This window comes from Rhinoderma darwinii, unplaced genomic scaffold (assembly GCF_050947455.1).
Source record: "Rhinoderma darwinii isolate aRhiDar2 unplaced genomic scaffold, aRhiDar2.hap1 Scaffold_718, whole genome shotgun sequence".
In the NCBI taxonomy this organism is placed as follows: Eukaryota; Metazoa; Chordata; class Amphibia; order Anura; family Rhinodermatidae; genus Rhinoderma; species Rhinoderma darwinii.
The window spans coordinates 102,000-126,084 of record NW_027464279.1 but is presented as its reverse complement, the minus strand read 5'-3'; the positions used below and the strand labels follow the sequence as shown (position 1 = coordinate 126,084).

The 24,085-nt window shown below is 47.9% G+C and overlaps 16 non-coding genes across 16 annotated transcripts; all 16 read left to right on the top strand.

Annotated features, from left to right (window-relative positions):
- The first annotated feature begins 503 nt into the window (after nucleotides 1-503).
- LOC142729318 (U2 spliceosomal RNA) lies at nucleotides 504-694 on the top strand. The gene has a single exon (XR_012878143.1). It is a non-coding gene; the product is annotated as a U2 spliceosomal RNA (small nuclear RNA).
- A 1,296-nt stretch (nucleotides 695-1,990) lies between these two features.
- Nucleotides 1,991-2,181, top strand: LOC142729317 (U2 spliceosomal RNA). Its single transcript, XR_012878142.1, has one exon. It is a non-coding gene; the product is annotated as a U2 spliceosomal RNA (small nuclear RNA).
- Nucleotides 2,182-3,465: 1,284 nt separating this feature from the next.
- LOC142729316 (U2 spliceosomal RNA) lies at nucleotides 3,466-3,656 on the top strand. Its single transcript, XR_012878141.1, has one exon. It is a non-coding gene; the product is annotated as a U2 spliceosomal RNA (small nuclear RNA).
- Nucleotides 3,657-4,936: 1,280 nt separating this feature from the next.
- LOC142729315 (U2 spliceosomal RNA) lies at nucleotides 4,937-5,127 on the top strand. Its single transcript, XR_012878140.1, has one exon. It is a non-coding gene; the product is annotated as a U2 spliceosomal RNA (small nuclear RNA).
- Nucleotides 5,128-6,439: 1,312 nt separating this feature from the next.
- On the top strand, nucleotides 6,440-6,630 carry LOC142729314 (U2 spliceosomal RNA). The gene has a single exon (XR_012878139.1). It is a non-coding gene; the product is annotated as a U2 spliceosomal RNA (small nuclear RNA).
- Nucleotides 6,631-7,934: 1,304 nt separating this feature from the next.
- On the top strand, nucleotides 7,935-8,125 carry LOC142729522 (U2 spliceosomal RNA). Its single transcript, XR_012878328.1, has one exon. It is a non-coding gene; the product is annotated as a U2 spliceosomal RNA (small nuclear RNA).
- Nucleotides 8,126-9,405: 1,280 nt separating this feature from the next.
- Nucleotides 9,406-9,596, top strand: LOC142729312 (U2 spliceosomal RNA). The gene has a single exon (XR_012878137.1). It is a non-coding gene; the product is annotated as a U2 spliceosomal RNA (small nuclear RNA).
- Nucleotides 9,597-10,868: 1,272 nt separating this feature from the next.
- Nucleotides 10,869-11,059, top strand: LOC142729311 (U2 spliceosomal RNA). The gene has a single exon (XR_012878136.1). It is a non-coding gene; the product is annotated as a U2 spliceosomal RNA (small nuclear RNA).
- Nucleotides 11,060-12,343: 1,284 nt separating this feature from the next.
- LOC142729309 (U2 spliceosomal RNA) lies at nucleotides 12,344-12,534 on the top strand. Its single transcript, XR_012878135.1, has one exon. It is a non-coding gene; the product is annotated as a U2 spliceosomal RNA (small nuclear RNA).
- A 1,294-nt stretch (nucleotides 12,535-13,828) lies between these two features.
- On the top strand, nucleotides 13,829-14,019 carry LOC142729308 (U2 spliceosomal RNA). Its single transcript, XR_012878134.1, has one exon. It is a non-coding gene; the product is annotated as a U2 spliceosomal RNA (small nuclear RNA).
- A 1,289-nt stretch (nucleotides 14,020-15,308) lies between these two features.
- On the top strand, nucleotides 15,309-15,499 carry LOC142729307 (U2 spliceosomal RNA). The gene has a single exon (XR_012878133.1). It is a non-coding gene; the product is annotated as a U2 spliceosomal RNA (small nuclear RNA).
- Nucleotides 15,500-16,791: 1,292 nt separating this feature from the next.
- Nucleotides 16,792-16,982, top strand: LOC142729306 (U2 spliceosomal RNA). Its single transcript, XR_012878132.1, has one exon. It is a non-coding gene; the product is annotated as a U2 spliceosomal RNA (small nuclear RNA).
- A 1,284-nt stretch (nucleotides 16,983-18,266) lies between these two features.
- LOC142729305 (U2 spliceosomal RNA) lies at nucleotides 18,267-18,457 on the top strand. Its single transcript, XR_012878131.1, has one exon. It is a non-coding gene; the product is annotated as a U2 spliceosomal RNA (small nuclear RNA).
- Nucleotides 18,458-19,717: 1,260 nt separating this feature from the next.
- LOC142729304 (U2 spliceosomal RNA) lies at nucleotides 19,718-19,908 on the top strand. Its single transcript, XR_012878130.1, has one exon. It is a non-coding gene; the product is annotated as a U2 spliceosomal RNA (small nuclear RNA).
- Nucleotides 19,909-21,197: 1,289 nt separating this feature from the next.
- On the top strand, nucleotides 21,198-21,388 carry LOC142729404 (U2 spliceosomal RNA). The gene has a single exon (XR_012878221.1). It is a non-coding gene; the product is annotated as a U2 spliceosomal RNA (small nuclear RNA).
- Nucleotides 21,389-22,711: 1,323 nt separating this feature from the next.
- On the top strand, nucleotides 22,712-22,902 carry LOC142729303 (U2 spliceosomal RNA). Its single transcript, XR_012878129.1, has one exon. It is a non-coding gene; the product is annotated as a U2 spliceosomal RNA (small nuclear RNA).
- Nucleotides 22,903-24,085: the final 1,183 nt, after the last annotated feature.

Below are 24,085 nucleotides of genomic sequence, written 5' to 3'. Positions count from 1 at the left end.
GCCTCACCGTCTTATATAAAGTTCAGACGGAACTTTGCACGTGTCATAGTGGAGCCCTCAGGATTCCAGAGCCAGCTTTCTGACATCATAATGGGGCCTCAGAGATAAAAGCCTGGGCCCAGGCAGTGTTGGTCAGTGCTGCTCAGCAGGCAGCACTGGACTGGACTGGATTACAGCTGATACAAGGTGTGAAGGAACAAGGGGTGGCTGTGGGCATGCACTTGCTGCCGCTGCCAGTGTTTATCTGCATGGCAGCAGGGCATTTGGGCGTTGCCAGGAAGGCGTTTTTATGTAGATTCCTCCTCTTTCAGCACTGCATTGTGGTGCAAGCAAAAGAAGCAAATCCTGTCTGGCTTCCTCTCCGGCCTTTATTCACCTCCCGTGTAGCTGTGAGTGTGTGAGCCTGCAGGGCCCCATGGAATTGCCTAGAAGTAGGCTGAATCGCTGCAAGGGCTGAACAGCAGTATCGGGCAGGCTCGGGCAACGCGCGGCCCGTTCGGGTTATCGCTTCTCGGCCTTTTGGCTAAGATCAAGTGTAGTATCTGTTCTTATCAGTTTAATATCTGATACGTCCCCTATCTGGGGACCATATATTAAATGGATTTTTAGAACAGGGAGATGGAAATAGAGCTTGCTCTGTCCACTCCACGCATTGACCTGGTATTGCAGTATTTCCAGGACCGGTGCACCCTTTCCTTATGTGTTGACTAAAAGCAGATTCCAAAAGTGTTTTTTGTCTTTGCTATTGTTTCTGTCTTTCTGAAGGGATCTCCCCTTTTAATCCCATTATTTCAACACCTGTTGGACAATGCATGAGTGATAATGAGCTCATTGATTAAATGCAATTAATGAATAGATTGCCACCTCTTGTTGTGTGTCGTCTGTGTTTCTGTGTTTCCGGCATTTCACATTGGAACACCTCATTCACCTTCCTTGTCTTCTCTCCGCCCTCCCTTTTAGGTAAGTTAAAGAGCTGCACCTGAGCCAGCCACTGATTGATTGATTGATTGATTGATTGATTGATTGATTGATTGATTGATTGATTGATTGATGCAGCACAACAGTCAAATAGTGGAGTGGAGTAGGGGAACAGCAAACAGCCAATAAAGCAGCCCGCCCGCTCGCCTGCCCGCCACAATGGACCTACCTGTGTACACTAGATGGATGTGATGGAATGTACTGTCGTCCCTACATTTCAAGAAGAAGTAAGAATTGCAGTTGCAACAAAGCCTTGCTTGCCTACAAAGAGAGCAGCAATTTGGATTTGTTACTATGTTACCTAGAAGAATAACAAACTGTGCAAGGATGGAGGTTGTAGGAGCAAGGAGAAGTTGTCTGTAAAGTTGGTGGATGCCTATTTTCCATTTTGCAGTCCCTTGTCTCCCTCTTGTGGCCTCCTGGAGGCAACTAGCTGTGCAAAAAAAAGACAGCCTGGCGGCCGGCTGTTGCAGTGTTGCCCTCTCAGGCAACACTGAGTGACTGACTGAGCCTCACCGTCTTATATAAAGTTCAGACGGAACTTTGCACGTGTCATAGTGGAGCCCTCAGGATTCCAGAGCCAGCTTTCTGACATCATAATGGGGCCTCAGAGATAAAAGCCTGGGCCCAGGCAGTGTTGGTCAGTGCTGCTCAGCAGGCAGCACTGGACTGGACTGGATTACAGCTGATACAAGGTGTGAAGGAACAAGGGGTGGCTGTGGGCATGCACTTGCTGCCGCTGCCAGTGTTTATCTGCATGGCAGCAGGGCATTTGGGCGTTGCCAGGAAGGCGTTTTTATGTAGATTCCTCCTCTTTCAGCACTGCATTGTGGTGCAAGCAAAAGAAGCAAATCCTGTCTGGCTTCCTCTCCGGCCTTTATTCACCTCCCGTGTAGCTGTGAGTGTGTGAGCCTGCAGGGCCCCATGGAATTGCCTAGAAGTAGGCTGAATCGCTGCAAGGGCTGAACAGCAGTATCGGGCAGGCTCGGGCAACGCGCGGCCCGTTCGGGTTATCGCTTCTCGGCCTTTTGGCTAAGATCAAGTGTAGTATCTGTTCTTATCAGTTTAATATCTGATACGTCCCCTATCTGGGGACCATATATTAAATGGATTTTTAGAACAGGGAGATGGAAATAGAGCTTGCTCTGTCCACTCCACGCATTGACCTGGTATTGCAGTATTTCCAGGACCGGTGCACCCTTTCCTTATGTGTTGACTAAAAGCAGATTCCAAAAGTGTTTTTTGTCTTTGCTATTGTTTCTGTCTTTCTGAAGGGATCTCCCCTTTTAATCCCATTATTTCAACACCTGTTGGACAATGCATGAGTGATAATGAGCTCATTGATTAAATGCAATTAATGAATAGATTGCCACCTCTTGTTGTGTGTCGTCTGTGTTTCTGTGTTTCCGGCATTTCACATTGGAACACCTCATTCACCTTCCTTGTCTTCTCTCCGCCCTCCCTTTTAGGTAAGTGAAAGAGCTGCACCTGAGCCAGCCACTGATTGATTGATTGATTGATTGATTGATTGATTGATTGATTGATTGATGCAGCACAACAGTCAAATAGTGGAGTGGAGTAGGGGAACAGCAAACAGCCAATAAAGCAGCCCGCCCGCTCGCCTGCCCGCCACAATGGACCTACCTGTGTACACTAGATGGATGTGATGGAATGTACTGTCGTCCCTACATTTCAAGAAGAAGTAAGAATTGCAGTTGCAACAAAGCCTTGCTTGCCTACAAAGAGAGCAGCAATTTGGATTTGTTACTATGTTACCTAGAAGAATAACAAACTGTGCAAGGATGGAGGTTGTAGGAGCAAGGAGAAGTTGTCTGTAAAGTTGGTGGATGCCTATTTTCCATTTTGCAGTCCCTTGTCTCCCTCTTGTGGCCTCCTGGAGGCAACTAGCTGTGCAAAAAAAAGACAGCCTGGCGGCCGGCTGTTGCAGTGTTGCCCTCTCAGGCAACACTGAGTGACTGACTGAGCCTCACCGTCTTATATAAAGTTCAGACGGAACTTTGCACGTGTCATAGTGGAGCCCTCAGGATTCCAGAGCCAGCTTTCTGACATCATAATGGGGCCTCAGAGATAAAAGCCTGGGCCCAGGCAGTGTTGGTCAGTGCTGCTCAGCAGGCAGCACTGGACTGGACTGGATTACAGCTGATACAAGGTGTGAAGGAACAAGGGGTGGCTGTGGGCATGCACTTGCTGCCGCTGCCAGTGTTTATCTGCATGGCAGCAGGGCATTTGGGCGTTGCCAGGAAGGCGTTTTTATGTAGATTCCTCCTCTTTCAGCACTGCATTGTGGTGCAAGCAAAAGAAGCAAATCCTGTCTGGCTTCCTCTCCGGCCTTTATTCACCTCCCGTGTAGCTGTGAGTGTGTGAGCCTGCAGGGCCCCATGGAATTGCCTAGAAGTAGGCTGAATCGCTGCAAGGGCTGAACAGCAGTATCGGGCAGGCTCGGGCAACGCGCGGCCCGTTCGGGTTATCGCTTCTCGGCCTTTTGGCTAAGATCAAGTGTAGTATCTGTTCTTATCAGTTTAATATCTGATACGTCCCCTATCTGGGGACCATATATTAAATGGATTTTTAGAACAGGGAGATGGAAATAGAGCTTGCTCTGTCCACTCCACGCATTGACCTGGTATTGCAGTATTTCCAGGACCGGTGCACCCTTTCCTTATGTGTTGACTAAAAGCAGATTCCAAAAGTGTTTTTTGTCTTTGCTATTGTTTCTGTCTTTCTGAAGGGATCTCCCCTTTTAATCCCATTATTTCAACACCTGTTGGACAATGCATGAGTGATAATGAGCTCATTGATTAAATGCAATTAATGAATAGATTGCCACCTCTTGTTGTGTGTCGTCTGTGTTTCTGTGTTTCCGGCATTTCACATTGGAACACCTCATTCACCTTCCTTGTCTTCTCTCCGCCCTCCCTTTTAGGTAAGTTAAAGAGCTGCACCTGAGCCAGCCACTGATTGATTGATTGATTGATTGATTGATTGATTGATTGATTGATGCAGCACAACAGTCAAATAGTGGAGTGGAGTAGGGGAACAGCAAACAGCCAATAAAGCAGCCCGCCCGCTCGCCTGCCCGCCACAATGGACCTACCTGTGTACACTAGATGGATGTGATGGAATGTACTGTCGTCCCTACATTTCAAGAAGAAGTAAGAATTGCAGTTGCAACAAAGCCTTGCTTGCCTACAAAGAGAGCAGCAATTTGGATTTGTTACTATGTTACCTAGAAGAATAACAAACTGTGCAAGGATGGAGGTTGTAGGAGCAAGGAGAAGTTGTCTGTAAAGTTGGTGGATGCCTATTTTCCATTTTGCAGTCCCTTGTCTCCCTCTTGTGGCCTCCTGGAGGCAACTAGCTGTGCAAAAAAAAGACAGCCTGGCGGCCGGCTGTTGCAGTGTTGCCCTCTCAGGCAACACTGAGTGACTGACTGAGCCTCACCGTCTTATATAAAGTTCAGACGGAACTTTGCACGTGTCATAGTGGAGCCCTCAGGATTCCAGAGCCAGCTTTCTGACATCATAATGGGGCCTCAGAGATAAAAGCCTGGGCCCAGGCAGTGTTGGTCAGTGCTGCTCAGCAGGCAGCACTGGACTGGACTGGATTACAGCTGATACAAGGTGTGAAGGAACAAGGGGTGGCTGTGGGCATGCACTTGCTGCCGCTGCCAGTGTTTATCTGCATGGCAGCAGGGCATTTGGGCGTTGCCAGGAAGGCGTTTTTATGTAGATTCCTCCTCTTTCAGCACTGCATTGTGGTGCAAGCAAAAGAAGCAAATCCTGTCTGGCTTCCTCTCCGGCCTTTATTCACCTCCCGTGTAGCTGTGAGTGTGTGAGCCTGCAGGGCCCCATGGAATTGCCTAGAAGTAGGCTGAATCGCTGCAAGGGCTGAACAGCAGTATCGGGCAGGCTCGGGCAACGCGCGGCCCGTTCGGGTTATCGCTTCTCGGCCTTTTGGCTAAGATCAAGTGTAGTATCTGTTCTTATCAGTTTAATATCTGATACGTCCCCTATCTGGGGACCATATATTAAATGGATTTTTAGAACAGGGAGATGGAAATAGAGCTTGCTCTGTCCACTCCACGCATTGACCTGGTATTGCAGTATTTCCAGGACCGGTGCACCCTTTCCTTATGTGTTGACTAAAAGCAGATTCCAAAAGTGTTTTTTGTCTTTGCTATTGTTTCTGTCTTTCTGAAGGGATCTCCCCTTTTAATCCCATTATTTCAACACCTGTTGGACAATGCATGAGTGATAATGAGCTCATTGATTAAATTCAATTAATGAATAGATTGCCACCTCTTGTTGTGTGTCGTCTGTGTTTCTGTGTTTCCGGCATTTCACATTGGAACACCTCATTCACCTTCCTTGTCTTCTCTCCGCCCTCCCTTTTAGGTAAGTTAAAGAGCTGCACCTGAGCCAGCCACTGATTGATTGATTGATTGATTGATTGATTGATTGATTGATTGATTGATTGATTGATTGATTGATTGATTGATTGATGCAGCACAACAGTCAAATAGTGGAGTGGAGTAGGGGAACAGCAAACAGCCAATAAAGCAGCCCGCCCGCTCGCCTGCCCGCCACAATGGACCTACCTGTGTACACTAGATGGATGTGATGGAATGTACTGTCGTCCCTACATTTCAAGAAGAAGTAAGAATTGCAGTTGCAACAAAGCCTTGCTTGCCTACAAAGAGAGCAGCAATTTGGATTTGTTACTATGTTACCTAGAAGAATAACAAACTGTGCAAGGATGGAGGTTGTAGGAGCAAGGAGAAGTTGTCTGTAAAGTTGGTGGATGCCTATTTTCCATTTTGCAGTCCCTTGTCTCCCTCTTGTGGCCTCCTGGAGGCAACTAGCTGTGCAAAAAAAAGACAGCCTGGCGGCCGGCTGTTGCAATGTTGCCCTCTCAGGCAACACTGAGTGACTGACTGAGCCTCACCGTCTTATATAAAGTTCAGACGGAACTTTGCACGTGTCATAGTGGAGCCCTCAGGATTCCAGAGCCAGCTTTCTGACATCATAATGGGGCCTCAGAGATAAAAGCCTGGGCCCAGGCAGTGTTGGTCAGTGCTGCTCAGCAGGCAGCACTGGACTGGACTGGATTACAGCTGATACAAGGTGTGAAGGAACAAGGGGTGGCTGTGGGCATGCACTTGCTGCCGCTGCCAGTGTTTATCTGCATGGCAGCAGGGCATTTGGGCGTTGCCAGGAAGGCGTTTTTATGTAGATTCCTCCTCTTTCAGCACTGCATTGTGGTGCAAGCAAAAGAAGCAAATCCTGTCTGGCTTCCTCTCCGGCCTTTATTCACCTCCCGTGTAGCTGTGAGTGTGTGAGCCTGCAGGGCCCCATGGAATTGCCTAGAAGTAGGCTGAATCGCTGCAAGGGCTGAACAGCAGTATCGGGCAGGCTCGGGCAACGCGCGGCCCGTTCGGGTTATCGCTTCTCGGCCTTTTGGCTAAGATCAAGTGTAGTATCTGTTCTTATCAGTTTAATATCTGATACGTCCCCTATCTGGGGACCATATATTAAATGGATTTTTAGAACAGGGAGATGGAAATAGAGCTTGCTCTGTCCACTCCACGCATTGACCTGGTATTGCAGTATTTCCAGGACCGGTGCACCCTTTCCTTATGTGTTGACTAAAAGCAGATTCCAAAAGTGTTTTTTGTCTTTGCTATTGTTTCTGTCTTTCTGAAGGGATCTCCCCTTTTAATCCCATTATTTCAACACCTGTTGGACAATGCATGAGTGATAATGAGCTCATTGATTAAATGCAATTAATGAATAGATTGCCACCTCTTGTTGTGTGTCGTCTGTGTTTCTGTGTTTCCGGCATTTCACATTGGAACACCTCATTCACCTTCCTTGTCTTCTCTCCGCCCTCCCTTTTAGGTAAGTTAAAGAGCTGCACCTGAGCCAGCCACTGATTGATTGATTGATTGATTGATTGATTGATTGATTGATTGATTGATTGATTGATTGATTGATTGATGCAGCACAACAGTCAAATAGTGGAGTGGAGTAGGGGAACAGCAAACAGCCAATAAAGCAGCCCGCCCGCTCGCCTGCCCGCCACAATGGACCTACCTGTGTACACTAGATGGATGTGATGGAATGTACTGTCGTCCCTACATTTCAAGAAGAAGTAAGAATTGCAGTTGCAACAAAGCCTTGCTTGCCTACAAAGAGAGCAGCAATTTGGATTTGTTACTATGTTACCTAGAAGAATAACAAACTGTGCAAGGATGGAGGTTGTAGGAGCAAGGAGAAGTTGTCTGTAAAGTTGGTGGATGCCTATTTTCCATTTTGCAGTCCCTTGTCTCCCTCTTGTGGCCTCCTGGAGGCAACTAGCTGTGCAAAAAAAAGACAGCCTGGCGGCCGGCTGTTGCAGTGTTGCCCTCTCAGGCAACACTGAGTGACTGACTGAGCCTCACCGTCTTATATAAAGTTCAGACGGAACTTTGCACGTGTCATAGTGGAGCCCTCAGGATTCCAGAGCCAGCTTTCTGACATCATAATGGGGCCTCAGAGATAAAAGCCTGGGCCCAGGCAGTGTTGGTCAGTGCTGCTCAGCAGGCAGCACTGGACTGGACTGGATTACAGCTGATACAAGGTGTGAAGGAACAAGGGGTGGCTGTGGGCATGCACTTGCTGCCGCTGCCAGTGTTTATCTGCATGGCAGCAGGGCATTTGGGCGTTGCCAGGAAGGCGTTTTTATGTAGATTCCTCCTCTTTCAGCACTGCATTGTGGTGCAAGCAAAAGAAGCAAATCCTGTCTGGCTTCCTCTCCGGCCTTTATTCACCTCCCGTGTAGCTGTGAGTGTGTGAGCCTGCAGGGCCCCATGGAATTGCCTAGAAGTAGGCTGAATCGCTGCAAGGGCTGAACAGCAGTATCGGGCAGGCTCGGGCAACGCGCGGCCCGTTCGGGTTATCGCTTCTCGGCCTTTTGGCTAAGATCAAGTGTAGTATCTGTTCTTATCAGTTTAATATCTGATACGTCCCCTATCTGGGGACCATATATTAAATGGATTTTTAGAACAGGGAGATGGAAATAGAACTTGCTCTGTCCACTCCACGCATTGACCTGGTATTGCAGTATTTCCAGGACCGGTGCACCCTTTCCTTATGTGTTGACTAAAAGCAGATTCCAAAAGTGTTTTTTGTCTTTGCTATTGTTTCTGTCTTTCTGAAGGGATCTCCCCTTTTAATCCCATTATTTCAACACCTGTTGGACAATGCATGAGTGATAATGAGCTCATTGATTAAATGCAATTAATGAATAGATTGCCACCTCTTGTTGTGTGTCGTCTGTGTTTCTGTGTTTCCGGCATTTCACATTGGAACACCTCATTCACCTTCCTTGTCTTCTCTCCGCCCTCCCTTTTAGGTAAGTTAAAGAGCTGCACCTGAGCCAGCCACTGATTGATTGATTGATTGATTGATTGATTGATTGATTGATTGATGCAGCACAACAGTCAAATAGTGGAGTGGAGTAGGGGAACAGCAAACAGCCAATAAAGCAGCCCGCCCGCTCGCCTGCCCGCCACAATGGACCTACCTGTGTACACTAGATGGATGTGATGGAATGTACTGTCGTCCCTACATTTCAAGAAGAAGTAAGAATTGCAGTTGCAACAAAGCCTTGCTTGCCTACAAAGAGAGCAGCAATTTGGATTTGTTACTATGTTACCTAGAAGAATAACAAACTGTGCAAGGATGGAGGTTGTAGGAGCAAGGAGAAGTTGTCTGTAAAGTTGGTGGATGCCTATTTTCCATTTTGCAGTCCCTTGTCTCCCTCTTGTGGCCTCCTGGAGGCAACTAGCTGTGCAAAAAAAAGACAGCCTGGCGGCCGGCTGTTGCAGTGTTGCCCTCTCAGGCAACACTGAGTGACTGACTGAGCCTCACCGTCTTATATAAAGTTCAGACGGAACTTTGCACGTGTCATAGTGGAGCCCTCAGGATTCCAGAGCCAGCTTTCTGACATCATAATGGGGCCTCAGAGATAAAAGCCTGGGCCCAGGCAGTGTTGGTCAGTGCTGCTCAGCAGGCAGCACTGGACTGGACTGGATTACAGCTGATACAAGGTGTGAAGGAACAAGGGGTGGCTGTGGGCATGCACTTGCTGCCGCTGCCAGTGTTTATCTGCATGGCAGCAGGGCATTTGGGCGTTGCCAGGAAGGCGTTTTTATGTAGATTCCTCCTCTTTCAGCACTGCATTGTGGTGCAAGCAAAAGAAGCAAATCCTGTCTGGCTTCCTCTCCGGCCTTTATTCACCTCCCGTGTAGCTGTGAGTGTGTGAGCCTGCAGGGCCCCATGGAATTGCCTAGAAGTAGGCTGAATCGCTGCAAGGGCTGAACAGCAGTATCGGGCAGGCTCGGGCAACGCGCGGCCCGTTCGGGTTATCGCTTCTCGGCCTTTTGGCTAAGATCAAGTGTAGTATCTGTTCTTATCAGTTTAATATCTGATACGTCCCCTATCTGGGGACCATATATTAAATGGATTTTTAGAACAGGGAGATGGAAATAGAGCTTGCTCTGTCCACTCCACGCATTGACCTGGTATTGCAGTATTTCCAGGACCGGTGCACCCTTTCCTTATGTGTTGACTAAAAGCAGATTCCAAAAGTGTTTTTTGTCTTTGCTATTGTTTCTGTCTTTCTGAAGGGATCTCCCCTTTTAATCCCATTATTTCAACACCTGTTGGACAATGCATGAGTGATAATGAGCTCATTGATTAAATGCAATTAATGAATAGATTGCCACCTCTTGTTGTGTGTCGTCTGTGTTTCTGTGTTTCCGGCATTTCACATTGGAACACCTCATTCACCTTCCTTGTCTTCTCTCCGCCCTCCCTTTTAGGTAAGTTAAAGAGCTGCACCTGAGCCAGCCACTGATTGATTGATTGATTGATTGATTGATTGATTGATGCAGCACAACAGTCAAATAGTGGAGTGGAGTAGGGGAACAGCAAACAGCCAATAAAGCAGCCCGCCCGCTCGCCTGCCCGCCACAATGGACCTACCTGTGTACACTAGATGGATGTGATGGAATGTACTGTCGTCCCTACATTTCAAGAAGAAGTAAGAATTGCAGTTGCAACAAAGCCTTGCTTGCCTACAAAGAGAGCAGCAATTTGGATTTGTTACTATGTTACCTAGAAGAATAACAAACTGTGCAAGGATGGAGGTTGTAGGAGCAAGGAGAAGTTGTCTGTAAAGTTGGTGGATGCCTATTTTCCATTTTGCAGTCCCTTGTCTCCCTCTTGTGGCCTCCTGGAGGCAACTAGCTGTGCAAAAAAAAGACAGCCTGGCGGCCGGCTGTTGCAGTGTTGCCCTCTCAGGCAACACTGAGTGACTGACTGAGCCTCACCGTCTTATATAAAGTTCAGACGGAACTTTGCACGTGTCATAGTGGAGCCCTCAGGATTCCAGAGCCAGCTTTCTGACATCATAATGGGGCCTCAGAGATAAAAGCCTGGGCCCAGGCAGTGTTGGTCAGTGCTGCTCAGCAGGCAGCACTGGACTGGACTGGATTACAGCTGATACAAGGTGTGAAGGAACAAGGGGTGGCTGTGGGCATGCACTTGCTGCCGCTGCCAGTGTTTATCTGCATGGCAGCAGGGCATTTGGGCGTTGCCAGGAAGGCGTTTTTATGTAGATTCCTCCTCTTTCAGCACTGCATTGTGGTGCAAGCAAAAGAAGCAAATCCTGTCTGGCTTCCTCTCCGGCCTTTATTCACCTCCCGTGTAGCTGTGAGTGTGTGAGCCTGCAGGGCCCCATGGAATTGCCTAGAAGTAGGCTGAATCGCTGCAAGGGCTGAACAGCAGTATCGGGCAGGCTCGGGCAACGCGCGGCCCGTTCGGGTTATCGCTTCTCGGCCTTTTGGCTAAGATCAAGTGTAGTATCTGTTCTTATCAGTTTAATATCTGATACGTCCCCTATCTGGGGACCATATATTAAATGGATTTTTAGAACAGGGAGATGGAAATAGAGCTTGCTCTGTCCACTCCACGCATTGACCTGGTATTGCAGTATTTCCAGGACCGGTGCACCCTTTCCTTATGTGTTGACTAAAAGCAGATTCCAAAAGTGTTTTTTGTCTTTGCTATTGTTTCTGTCTTTCTGAAGGGATCTCCCCTTTTAATCCCATTATTTCAACACCTGTTGGACAATGCATGAGTTATAATGAGCTCATTGATTAAATGCAATTAATGAATAGATTGCCACCTCTTGTTGTGTGTCGTCTGTGTTTCTGTGTTTCCGGCATTTCACATTGGAACACCTCATTCACCTTCCTTGTCTTCTCTCCGCCCTCCCTTTTAGGTAAGTTAAAGAGCTGCACCTGAGCCAGCCACTGATTGATTGATTGATTGATTGATTGATTGATTGATTGATTGATTGATGCAGCACAACAGTCAAATAGTGGAGTGGAGTAGGGGAACAGCAAACAGCCAATAAAGCAGCCCGCCCGCTCGCCTGCCCGCCACAATGGACCTACCTGTGTACACTAGATGGATGTGATGGAATGTACTGTCGTCCCTACATTTCAAGAAGAAGTAAGAATTGCAGTTGCAACAAAGCCTTGCTTGCCTACAAAGAGAGCAGCAATTTGGATTTGTTACTATGTTACCTAGAAGAATAACAAACTGTGCAAGGATGGAGGTTGTAGGAGCAAGGAGAAGTTGTCTGTAAAGTTGGTGGATGCCTATTTTCCATTTTGCAGTCCCTTGTCTCCCTCTTGTGGCCTCCTGGAGGCAACTAGCTGTGCAAAAAAAAGACAGCCTGGCGGCCGGCTGTTGCAGTGTTGCCCTCTCAGGCAACACTGAGTGACTGACTGAGCCTCACCGTCTTATATAAAGTTCAGACGGAACTTTGCACGTGTCATAGTGGAGCCCTCAGGATTCCAGAGCCAGCTTTCTGACATCATAATGGGGCCTCAGAGATAAAAGCCTGGGCCCAGGCAGTGTTGGTCAGTGCTGCTCAGCAGGCAGCACTGGACTGGACTGGATTACAGCTGATACAAGGTGTGAAGGAACAAGGGGTGGCTGTGGGCATGCACTTGCTGCCGCTGCCAGTGTTTATCTGCATGGCAGCAGGGCATTTGGGCGTTGCCAGGAAGGCGTTTTTATGTAGATTCCTCCTCTTTCAGCACTGCATTGTGGTGCAAGCAAAAGAAGCAAATCCTGTCTGGCTTCCTCTCCGGCCTTTATTCACCTCCCGTGTAGCTGTGAGTGTGTGAGCCTGCAGGGCCCCATGGAATTGCCTAGAAGTAGGCTGAATCGCTGCAAGGGCTGAACAGCAGTATCGGGCAGGCTCGGGCAACGCGCGGCCCGTTCGGGTTATCGCTTCTCGGCCTTTTGGCTAAGATCAAGTGTAGTATCTGTTCTTATCAGTTTAATATCTGATACGTCCCCTATCTGGGGACCATATATTAAATGGATTTTTAGAACAGGGAGATGGAAATAGAGCTTGCTCTGTCCACTCCACGCATTGACCTGGTATTGCAGTATTTCCAGGACCGGTGCACCCTTTCCTTATGTGTTGACTAAAAGCAGATTCCAAAAGTGTTTTTTGTCTTTGCTATTGTTTCTGTCTTTCTGAAGGGATCTCCCCTTTTAATCCCATTATTTCAACACCTGTTGGACAATGCATGAGTGATAATGAGCTCATTGATTAAATGCAATTAATGAATAGATTGCCACCTCTTGTTGTGTGTCGTCTGTGTTTCTGTGTTTCCGGCATTTCACATTGGAACACCTCATTCACCTTCCTTGTCTTCTCTCCGCCCTCCCTTTTAGGTAAGTTAAAGAGCTGCACCTGAGCCAGCCACTGATTGATTGATTGATTGATTGATTGATTGATTGATTGATTGATTGATTGATGCAGCACAACAGTCAAATAGTGGAGTGGAGTAGGGGAACAGCAAACAGCCAATAAAGCAGCCCGCCCGCTCGCCTGCCCGCCACAATGGACCTACCTGTGTACACTAGATGGATGTGATGGAATGTACTGTCGTCCCTACATTTCAAGAAGAAGTAAGAATTGCAGTTGCAACAAAGCCTTGCTTGCCTACAAAGAGAGCAGCAATTTGGATTTGTTACTATGTTACCTAGAAGAATAACAAACTGTGCAAGGATGGAGGTTGTAGGAGCAAGGAGAAGTTGTCTGTAAAGTTGGTGGATGCCGATGCCTATTTTCCATTTTGCAGTCCCTTGTCTCCCTCTTGTGGCCTCCTGGAGGCAACTAGCTGTGCAAAAAAAAGACAGCCTGGCGGCCGGCTGTTGCAGTGTTGCCCTCTCAGGCAACACTGAGTGACTGACTGAGCCTCACCGTCTTATATAAAGTTCAGACGGAACTTTGCACGTGTCATAGTGGAGCCCTCAGGATTCCAGAGCCAGCTTTCTGACATCATAATGGGGCCTCAGAGATAAAAGCCTGGGCCCAGGCAGTGTTGGTCAGTGCTGCTCAGCAGGCAGCACTGGACTGGACTGGATTACAGCTGATACAAGGTGTGAAGGAACAAGGGGTGGCTGTGGGCATGCACTTGCTGCCGCTGCCAGTGTTTATCTGCATGGCAGCAGGGCATTTGGGCGTTGCCAGGAAGGCGTTTTTATGTAGATTCCTCCTCTTTCAGCACTGCATTGTGGTGCAAGCAAAAGAAGCAAATCCTGTCTGGCTTCCTCTCCGGCCTTTATTCACCTCCCGTGTAGCTGTGAGTGTGTGAGCCTGCAGGGCCCCATGGAATTGCCTAGAAGTAGGCTGAATCGCTGCAAGGGCTGAACAGCAGTATCGGGCAGGCTCGGGCAACGCGCGGCCCGTTCGGGTTATCGCTTCTCGGCCTTTTGGCTAAGATCAAGTGTAGTATCTGTTCTTATCAGTTTAATATCTGATACGTCCCCTATCTGGGGACCATATATTAAATGGATTTTTAGAACAGGGAGATGGAAATAGAGCTTGCTCTGTCCACTCCACGCATTGACCTGGTATTGCAGTATTTCCAGGACCGGTGCACCCTTTCCTTATGTGTTGACTAAAAGCAGATTCCAAAAGTGTTTTTTGTCTTTGCTATTGTTTCTGTCTTTCTGAAGGGATCTCCCCTTTTAATCCCATTATTTCAACACCTGTTGGACAATGCATGAGTGATAATGAGCTCATTGATTAAATGCAATTAATGAATAGATTGCCACCTCTTGTTGTGTGTCGTCTGTGTTTCTGTGTTTCCGGCATTTCACATTGGAACACCTCATTCACCTTCCTTGTCTTCTCTCCGCCCTCCCTTTTAGGTAAGTTAAAGAGCTGCACCTGAGCCAGCCACTGATTGATTGATTGATTGATTGATTGATTGATTGATTGATTGATTGATTGATGCAGCACAACAGTCAAATAGTGGAGTGGAGTAGGGGAACAGCAAACAGCCAATAAAGCAGCCCGCCCGCTCGCCTGCCCGCCACAATGGACCTACCTGTGTACACTAGATGGATGTGATGGAATGTACTGTCGTCCCTACATTTCAAGAAGAAGTAAGAATTGCAGTTGCAACAAAGCCTTGCTTGCCTACAAAGAGAGCAGCAATTTGGATTTGTTACTATGTTACCTAGAAGAATAACAAACTGTGCAAGGATGGAGGTTGTAGGAGCAAGGAGAAGTTGTCTGTAAAGTTGGTGGATGCCTATTTTCCATTTTGCAGTCCCTTGTCTCCCTCTTGTGGCCTCCTGGAGGCAACTAGCTGTGCAAAAAAAAGACAGCCTGGCGGCCGGCTGTTGCAGTGTTGCCCTCTCAGGCAACACTGAGTGACTGACTGAGCCTCACCGTCTTATATAAAGTTCAGACGGAACTTTGGCACGTGTCATAGTGGAGCCCTCAGGATTCCAGAGCCAGCTTTCTGACATCATAATGGGGCCTCAGAGATAAAAGCCTGGGCCCAGGCAGTGTTGGTCAGTGCTGCTCAGCAGGCAGCACTGGACTGGACTGGATTACAGCTGATACAAGGTGTGAAGGAACAAGGGGTGGCTGTGGGCATGCACTTGCTGCCGCTGCCAGTGTTTATCTGCATGGCAGCAGGGCATTTGGGCGTTGCCAGGAAGGCGTTTTTATGTAGATTCCTCCTCTTTCAGCACTGCATTGTGGTGCAAGCAAAAGAAGCAAATCCTGTCTGGCTTCCTCTCCGGCCTTTATTCACCTCCCGTGTAGCTGTGAGTGTGTGAGCCTGCAGGGCCCCATGGAATTGCCTAGAAGTAGGCTGAATCGCTGCAAGGGCTGAACAGCAGTATCGGGCAGGCTCGGGCAACGCGCGGCCCGTTCGGGTTATCGCTTCTCGGCCTTTTGGCTAAGATCAAGTGTAGTATCTGTTCTTATCAGTTTAATATCTGATACGTCCCCTATCTGGGGACCATATATTAAATGGATTTTTAGAACAGGGAGATGGAAATAGAGCTTGCTCTGTCCACTCCACGCATTGACCTGGTATTGCAGTATTTCCAGGACCGGTGCACCCTTTCCTTATGTGTTGACTAAAAGCAGATTCCAAAAGTGTTTTTTGTCTTTGCTATTGTTTCTGTCTTTCTGAAGGGATCTCCCCTTTTAATCCCATTATTTCAACACCTGTTGGACAATGCATGAGTGATAATGAGCTCATTGATTAAATGCAATTAATGAATAGATTGCCACCTCTTGTTGTGTGTCGTCTGTGTTTCTGTGTTTCCGGCATTTCACATTGGAACACCTCATTCACCTTCCTTGTCTTCTCTCCGCCCTCCCTTTTAGGTAAGTTAAAGAGCTGCACCTGAGCCAGCCACTGATTGATTGATTGATTGATTGATTGATTGATTGATTGATTGATTGATTGATTGATGCAGCACAACAGTCAAATAGTGGAGTGGAGTAGGGGAACAGCAAACAGCCAATAAAGCAGCCCGCCCGCTCGCCTGCCCGCCACAATGGACCTACCTGTGTACACTAGATGGATGTGATGGAATGTACTGTCGTCCCTACATTTCAAGAAGAAGTAAGAATTGCAGTTGCAACAAAGCCTTGCTTGCCTACAAAGAGAGCAGCAATTTGGATTTGTTACTATGTTACCTAGAAGAATAACAAACTGTGCAAGGATGGAGGTTGTAGGAGCAAGGAGAAGTTGTCTGTAAAGTTGGTGGATGCCTATTTTCCATTTTGCAGTCCCTTGTCTCCCTCTTGTGGCCTCCTGGAGGCAACTAGCTGTGCAAAAAAAAGACAGCCTGGCGGCCGGCTGTTGCAGTGTTGCCCTCTCAGGCAACACTGAGTGACTGACTGAGCCTCACCGTCTTATATAAAGTTCAGACGGAACTTTGCACGTGTCATAGTGGAGCCCTCAGGATTCCAGAGCCAGCTTTCTGACATCATAATGGGGCCTCAGAGATAAAAGCCTGGGCCCAGGCAGTGTTGGTCAGTGCTGCTCAGCAGGCAGCACTGGACTGGACTGGATTACAGCTGATACAAGGTGTGAAGGAACAAGGGGTGGCTGTGGGCATGCACTTGCTGCCGCTGCCAGTGTTTATCTGCATGGCAGCAGGGCATTTGGGCGTTGCCAGGAAGGCGTTTTTATGTAGATTCCTCCTCTTTCAGCACTGCATTGTGGTGCAAGCAAAAGAAGCAAATCCTGTCTGGCTTCCTCTCCGGCCTTTATTCACCTCCCGTGTAGCTGTGAGTGTGTGAGCCTGCAGGGCCCCATGGAATTGCCTAGAAGTAGGCTGAATCGCTGCAAGGGCTGAACAGCAGTATCGGGCAGGCTCGGGCAACGCGCGGCCCGTTCGGGTTATCGCTTCTCGGCCTTTTGGCTAAGATCAAGTGTAGTATCTGTTCTTATCAGTTTAATATCTGATACGTCCCCTATCTGGGGACCATATATTAAATGGATTTTTAGAACAGGGAGATGGAAATAGAGCTTGCTCTGTCCACTCCACGCATTGACCTGGTATTGCAGTATTTCCAGGACCGGTGCACCCTTTCCTTATGTGTTGACTAAAAGCAGATTCCAAAAGTGTTTTTTGTCTTTGCTATTGTTTCTGTCTTTCTGAAGGGATCTCCCCTTTTAATCCCATTATTTCAACACCTGTTGGACAATGCATGAGTGATAATGAGCTCATTGATTAAATGCAATTAATGAATAGATTGCCACCTCTTGTTGTGTGTCGTCTGTGTTTCTGTGTTTCCGGCATTTCACATTGGAACACCTCATTCACCTTCCTTGTCTTCTCTCCGCCCTCCCTTTTAGGTAAGTTAAAGAGCTGCACCTGAGCCAGCCACTGATTGATTGATTGATTGATTGATTGATTGATTGATTGATTGATTGATGCAGCACAACAGTCAAATAGTGGAGTGGAGTAGGGGAACAGCAAACAGCCAATAAAGCAGCCCGCCCGCTCGCCTGCCCGCCACAATGGACCTACCTGTGTACACTAGATGGATGTGATGGAATGTACTGTCGTCCCTACATTTCAAGAAGAAGTAAGAATTGCAGTTGCAACAAAGCCTTGCTTGCCTACAAAGAGAGCAGCAATTTGGATTTGTTACTATGTTACCTAGAAGAATAACAAACTGTGCAAGGATGGAGGTTGTAGGAGCAAGGAGAAGTTGTCTGTAAAGTTGGTGGATGCCTATTTTCCATTTTGCAGTCCCTTGTCTCCCTCTTGTGGCCTCCTGGAGGCAACTAGCTGTGCAAAAAAAAGACAGCCTGGCGGCCGGCTGTTGCAGTGTTGCCCTCTCAGGCAACACTGAGTGACTGACTGAGCCTCACCGTCTTATATAAAGTTCAGACGGAACTTTGCACGTGTCATAGTGGAGCCCTCAGGATTCCAGAGCCAGCTTTCTGACATCATAATGGGGCCTCAGAGATAAAAGCCTGGGCCCAGGCAGTGTTGGTCAGTGCTGCTCAGCAGGCAGCACTGGACTGGACTGGATTACAGCTGATACAAGGTGTGAAGGAACAAGGGGTGGCTGTGGGCATGCACTTGCTGCCGCTGCCAGTGTTTATCTGCATGGCAGCAGGGCATTTGGGCGTTGCCAGGAAGGCGTTTTTATGTAGATTCCTCCTCTTTCAGCACTGCATTGTGGTGCAAGCAAAAGAAGCAAATCCTGTCTGGCTTCCTCTCCGGCCTTTATTCACCTCCCGTGTAGCTGTGAGTGTGTGAGCCTGCAGGGCCCCATGGAATTGCCTAGAAGTAGGCTGAATCGCTGCAAGGGCTGAACAGCAGTATCGGGCAGGCTCGGGCAACGCGCGGCCCGTTCGGGTTATCGCTTCTCGGCCTTTTGGCTAAGATCAAGTGTAGTATCTGTTCTTATCAGTTTAATATCTGATACGTCCCCTATCTGGGGACCATATATTAAATGGATTTTTAGAACAGGGAGATGGAAATAGAGCTTGCTCTGTCCACTCCACGCATTGACCTGGTATTGCAGTATTTCCAGGACCGGTGCACCCTTTCCTTATGTGTTGACTAAAAGCAGATTCCAAAAGTGTTTTTTGTCTTTGCTATTGTTTCTGTCTTTCTGAAGGGATCTCCCCTTTTAATCCCATTATTTCAACACCTGTTGGACAATGCATGAGTGATAATGAGCTCATTGATTAAATGCAATTAATGAATAGATTGCCACCTCTTGTTGTGTGTCGTCTGTGTTTCTGTGTTTCCGGCATTTCACATTGGAACACCTCATTCACCTTCCTTGTCTTCTCTCCGCCCTCCCTTTTAGGTAAGTTAAAGAGCTGCACCTGAGCCAGCCACTGATTGATTGATTGATTGATTGATTGATTGATTGATGCAGCACAACAGTCAAATAGTGGAGTGGAGTAGGGGAACAGCAAACAGCCAATAAAGCAGCCCGCCCGCCACAATGGACCTACCTGTGTACACTAGATGGATGTGATGGAATGTACTGTCGTCCCTACATTTCAAGAAGAAGTAAGAATTGCAGTTGCAACAAAGCCTTGCTTGCCTACAAAGAGAGCAGCAATTTGGATTTGTTACTATGTTACCTAGAAGAATAACAAACTGTGCAAGGATGGAGGTTGTAGGAGCAAGGAGAAGTTGTCTGTAAAGTTGGTGGATGCCTATTTTCCATTTTGCAGTCCCTTGTCTCCCTCTTGTGGCCTCCTGGAGGCAACTAGCTGTGCAAAAAAAAGACAGCCTGGCGGCCGGCTGTTGCAGTGTTGCCCTCTCAGGCAACACTGAGTGACTGACTGAGCCTCACCGTCTTATATAAAGTTCAGACGGAACTTTGCACGTGTCATAGTGGAGCCCTCAGGATTCCAGAGCCAGCTTTCTGACATCATAATGGGGCCTCAGAGATAAAAGCCTGGGCCCAGGCAGTGTTGGTCAGTGCTGCTCAGCAGGCAGCACTGGACTGGACTGGATTACAGCTGATACAAGGTGTGAAGGAACAAGGGGTGGCTGTGGGCATGCACTTGCTGCCGCTGCCAGTGTTTATCTGCATGGCAGCAGGGCATTTGGGCGTTGCCAGGAAGGCGTTTTTATGTAGATTCCTCCTCTTTCAGCACTGCATTGTGGTGCAAGCAAAAGAAGCAAATCCTGTCTGGCTTCCTCTCCGGCCTTTATTCACCTCCCGTGTAGCTGTGAGTGTGTGAGCCTGCAGGGCCCCATGGAATTGCCTAGAAGTAGGCTGAATCGCTGCAAGGGCTGAACAGCAGTATCGGGCAGGCTCGGGCAACGCGCGGCCCGTTCGGGTTATCGCTTCTCGGCCTTTTGGCTAAGATCAAGTGTAGTATCTGTTCTTATCAGTTTAATATCTGATACGTCCCCTATCTGGGGACCATATATTAAATGGATTTTTAGAACAGGGAGATGGAAATAGAGCTTGCTCTGTCCACTCCACGCATTGACCTGGTATTGCAGTATTTCCAGGACCGGTGCACCCTTTCCTTATGTGTTGACTAAAAGCAGATTCCAAAAGTGTTTTTTGTCTTTGCTATTGTTTCTGTCTTTCTGAAGGGATCTCCCCTTTTAATCCCATTATTTCAACACCTGTTGGACAATGCATGAGTGATAATGAGCTCATTGATTAAATGCAATTAATGAATAGATTGCCACCTCTTGTTGTGTGTCGTCTGTGTTTCTGTGTTTCCGGCATTTCACATTGGAACACCTCATTCACCTTCCTTGTCTTCTCTCCGCCCTCCCTTTTAGGTAAGTTAAAGAGCTGCACCTGAGCCAGCCACTGATTGATTGATTGATTGATTGATTGATTGATTGATTGATTGATTGATTGATGCAGCACAACAGTCAAATAGTGGAGTGGAGTAGGGGAACAGCAAACAGCCAATAAAGCAGCCCGCCCGCTCGCCTGCCCGCCACAATGGACCTACCTGTGTACACTAGATGGATGTGATGGAATGTACTGTCGTCCCTACATTTCAAGAAGAAGTAAGAATTGCAGTTGCAACAAAGCCTTGCTTGCCTACAAAGAGAGCAGCAATTTGGATTTGTTACTATGTTACCTAGAAGAATAACAAACTGTGCAAGGATGGAGGTTGTAGGAGCAAGGAGAAGTTGTCTGTAAAGTTGGTGGATGCCTATTTTCCATTTTGCAGTCCCTTGTCTCCCTCTTGTGGCCTCCTGGAGGCAACTAGCTGTGCAAAAAAAAGACAGCCTGGCGGCCGGCTGTTGCAGTGTTGCCCTCTCAGGCAACACTGAGTGACTGACTGAGCCTCACCGTCTTATATAAAGTTCAGACGGAACTTTGCACGTGTCATAGTGGAGCCCCTGAGGATTCCAGAGCCAGCTTTCTGACATCATAATGGGGCCTCAGAGATAAAAGCCTGGGACCAGGCAGTGTTGGTCAGTGCTGCTCAGCAGGCAGCACTGGACTGGACTGGATTACAGCTGATACAAGGTGTGAAGGAACAAGGGGTGGCTGTGGGCATGCACTTGCTGCCGCTGCCAGTGTTTATCTGCATGGCAGCAGGGCATTTGGGCGTTGCCAGGAAGGCGTTTTTATGTAGATTCCTCCTCTTTCAGCACTGCATTGTGGTGCAAGCAAAAGAAGCAAATCCTGTCTGGCTTCCTCTCCGGCCTTTATTCACCTCCCGTGTAGCTGTGAGTGTGTGAGCCTGCAGGGCCCCATGGAATTGCCTAGAAGTAGGCTGAATCGCTGCAAGGGCTGAACAGCAGTATCGGGCAGGCTCGGGCAACGCGCGGCCCGTTCGGGTTATCGCTTCTCGGCCTTTTGGCTAAGATCAAGTGTAGTATCTGTTCTTATCAGTTTAATATCTGATACGTCCCCTATCTGGGGACCATATATTAAATTGATTTTTAGAACAGGGAGATGGAAATAGAGCTTGCTCTGTCCACTCCACGCATTGACCTGGTATTGCAGTATTTCCAGGACCGGTGCACCCTTTCCTTATGTGTTGACTAAAAGCAGATTCCAAAAGTGTTTTTTGTCTTTGCTATTGTTTCTGTCTTTCTGAAGGGATCTCCCCTTTTAATCCCATTATTTCAACACCTGTTGGACAATGCATGAGTGATAATGAGCTCATTGATTAAATGCAATTAATGAATAGATTGCCACCTCTTGTTGTGTGTCGTCTGTGAATTAATGAATAGATTGCCACCTCTTGTTGTGTGTCGTCTGTGTTTCTGTGTTTCCGGCATTTCACATTGGAACACCTCATTCACCTTCCTTGTCTTCTCTCCGCCCTCCCTTTTAGGTAAGTTAAAGAGCTGCACCTGAGCCAGCCACTGATTGATTGATTGATTGATTGATTGATTGATTGATTGATTGATGCAGCACAACAGTCAAATAGTGGAGTGGAGTAGGGGAACAGCAAACAGCCAATAAAGCAGCCCGCCCGCTCGCCTGCCCGCCACAATGGACCTACCTGTGTACACTAGATGGATGTGATGGAATGTACTGTCGTCCCTACATTTCAAGAAGAAGTAAGAATTGCAGTTGCAACAAAGCCTTGCTTGCCTACAAAGAGAGCAGCAATTTGGATTTGTTACTATGTTACCTAGAAGAATAACAAACTGTGCAAGGATGGAGGTTGTAGGAGCAAGGAGAAGTTGTCTGTAAAGTTGGTGGATGCCTATTTTCCATTTTGCAGTCCCTTGTCTCCCTCTTGTGGCCTCCTGGAGGCAACTAGCTGTGCAAAAAAAAGACAGCCTGGCGGCCGGCTGTTGCAGTGTTGCCCTCTCAGGCAACACTGAGTGACTGACTGAGCCTCACCGTCTTATATAAAGTTCAGACGGAACTTTGCACGTGTCATAGTGGAGCCCTCAGGATTCCAGAGCCAGCTTTCTGACATCATAATGGGGCCTCAGAGATAAAAGCCTGGGCCCAGGCAGTGTTGGTCAGTGCTGCTCAGCAGGCAGCACTGGACTGGACTGGATTACAGCTGATACAAGGTGTGAAGGAACAAGGGGTGGCTGTGGGCATGCACTTGCTGCCGCTGCCAGTGTTTATCTGCATGGCAGCAGGGCATTTGGGCGTTGCCAGGAAGGCGTTTTTATGTAGATTCCTCCTCTTTCAGCACTGCATTGTGGTGCAAGCAAAAGAAGCAAATCCTGTCTGGCTTCCTCTCCGGCCTTTATTCACCTCCCGTGTAGCTGTGAGTGTGTGAGCCTGCAGGGCCCCATGGAATTGCCTAGAAGTAGGCTGAATCGCTGCAAGGGCTGAACAGCAGTATCGGGCAGGCTCGGGCAACGCGCGGCCCGTTCGGGTTATCGCTTCTCGGCCTTTTGGCTAAGATCAAGTGTAGTATCTGTTCTTATCAGTTTAATATCTGATACGTCCCCTATCTGGGGACCATATATTAAATGGATTTTTAGAACAGGGAGATGGAAATAGAGCTTGCTCTGTCCACTCCACGCATTGACCTGGTATTGCAGTATTTCCAGGACCGGTGCACCCTTTCCTTATGTGTTGACTAAAAGCAGATTCCAAAAGTGTTTTTTGTCTTTGCTATTGTTTCTGTCTTTCTGAAGGGATCTCCCCTTTTAATCCCATTATTTCAACACCTGTTGGACAATGCATGAGTGATAATGAGCTCATTGATTAAATGCAATTAATGAATAGATTGCCACCTCTTGTTGTGTGTCGTCTGTGTTTCTGTGTTTCCGGCATTTCACATTGGAACACCTCATTCACCTTCCTTGTCTTCTCTCCGCCCTCCCTTTTAGGTAAGTTAAAGAGCTGCACCTGAGCCAGCCACTTGATTGATTGATTGATTGATTGATTGATTGATTGATGCAGCACAACAGTCAAATAGTGGAGTGGAGTAGGGGAACAGCAAACAGCCAATAAAGCAGCCCGCCCGCTCGCCTGCCCGCCACAATGGACCTACCTGTGTACACTAGATGGATGTGATGGAATGTACTGTCGTCCCTACATTTCAAGAAGAAGTAAGAATTGCAGTTGCAACAAAGCCTTGCTTGCCTACAAAGAGAGCAGCAATTTGGATTTGTTACTATGTTACCTAGAAGAATAACAAACTGTGCAAGGATGGAGGTTGTAGGAGCAAGGAGAAGTTGTCTGTAAAGTTGGTGGATGCCTATTTTCCATTTTGCAGTCCCTTGTCTCCCTCTTGTGGCCTCCTGGAGGCAACTAGCTGTGCAAAAAAAAGACAGCCTGGCGGCCGGCTGTTGCAGTGTTGCCCTCTCAGGCAACACTGAGTGACTGACTGAGCCTCACCGTCTTATATAAAGTTCAGACGGAACTTTGCACGTGTCATAGTGGAGCCCTCAGGATTCCAGAGCCAGCTTTCTGACATCATAATGGGGCCTCAGAGATAAAAGCCTGGGCCCAGGCAGTGTTGGTCAGTGCTGCTCAGCAGGCAGCACTGGACTGGACTGGATTACAGCTGATACAAGGTGTGAAGGAACAAGGGGTGGCTGTGGGCATGCACTTGCTGCCGCTGCCAGTGTTTATCTGCATGGCAGCAGGGCATTTGGGCGTTGCCAGGAAGGCGTTTTTATGTAGATTCCTCCTCTTTCAGCACTGCATTGTGGTGCAAGCAAAAGAAGCAAATCCTGTCTGGCTTCCTCTCCGGCCTTTATTCACCTCCCGTGTAGCTGTGAGTGTGTGAGCCTGCAGGGCC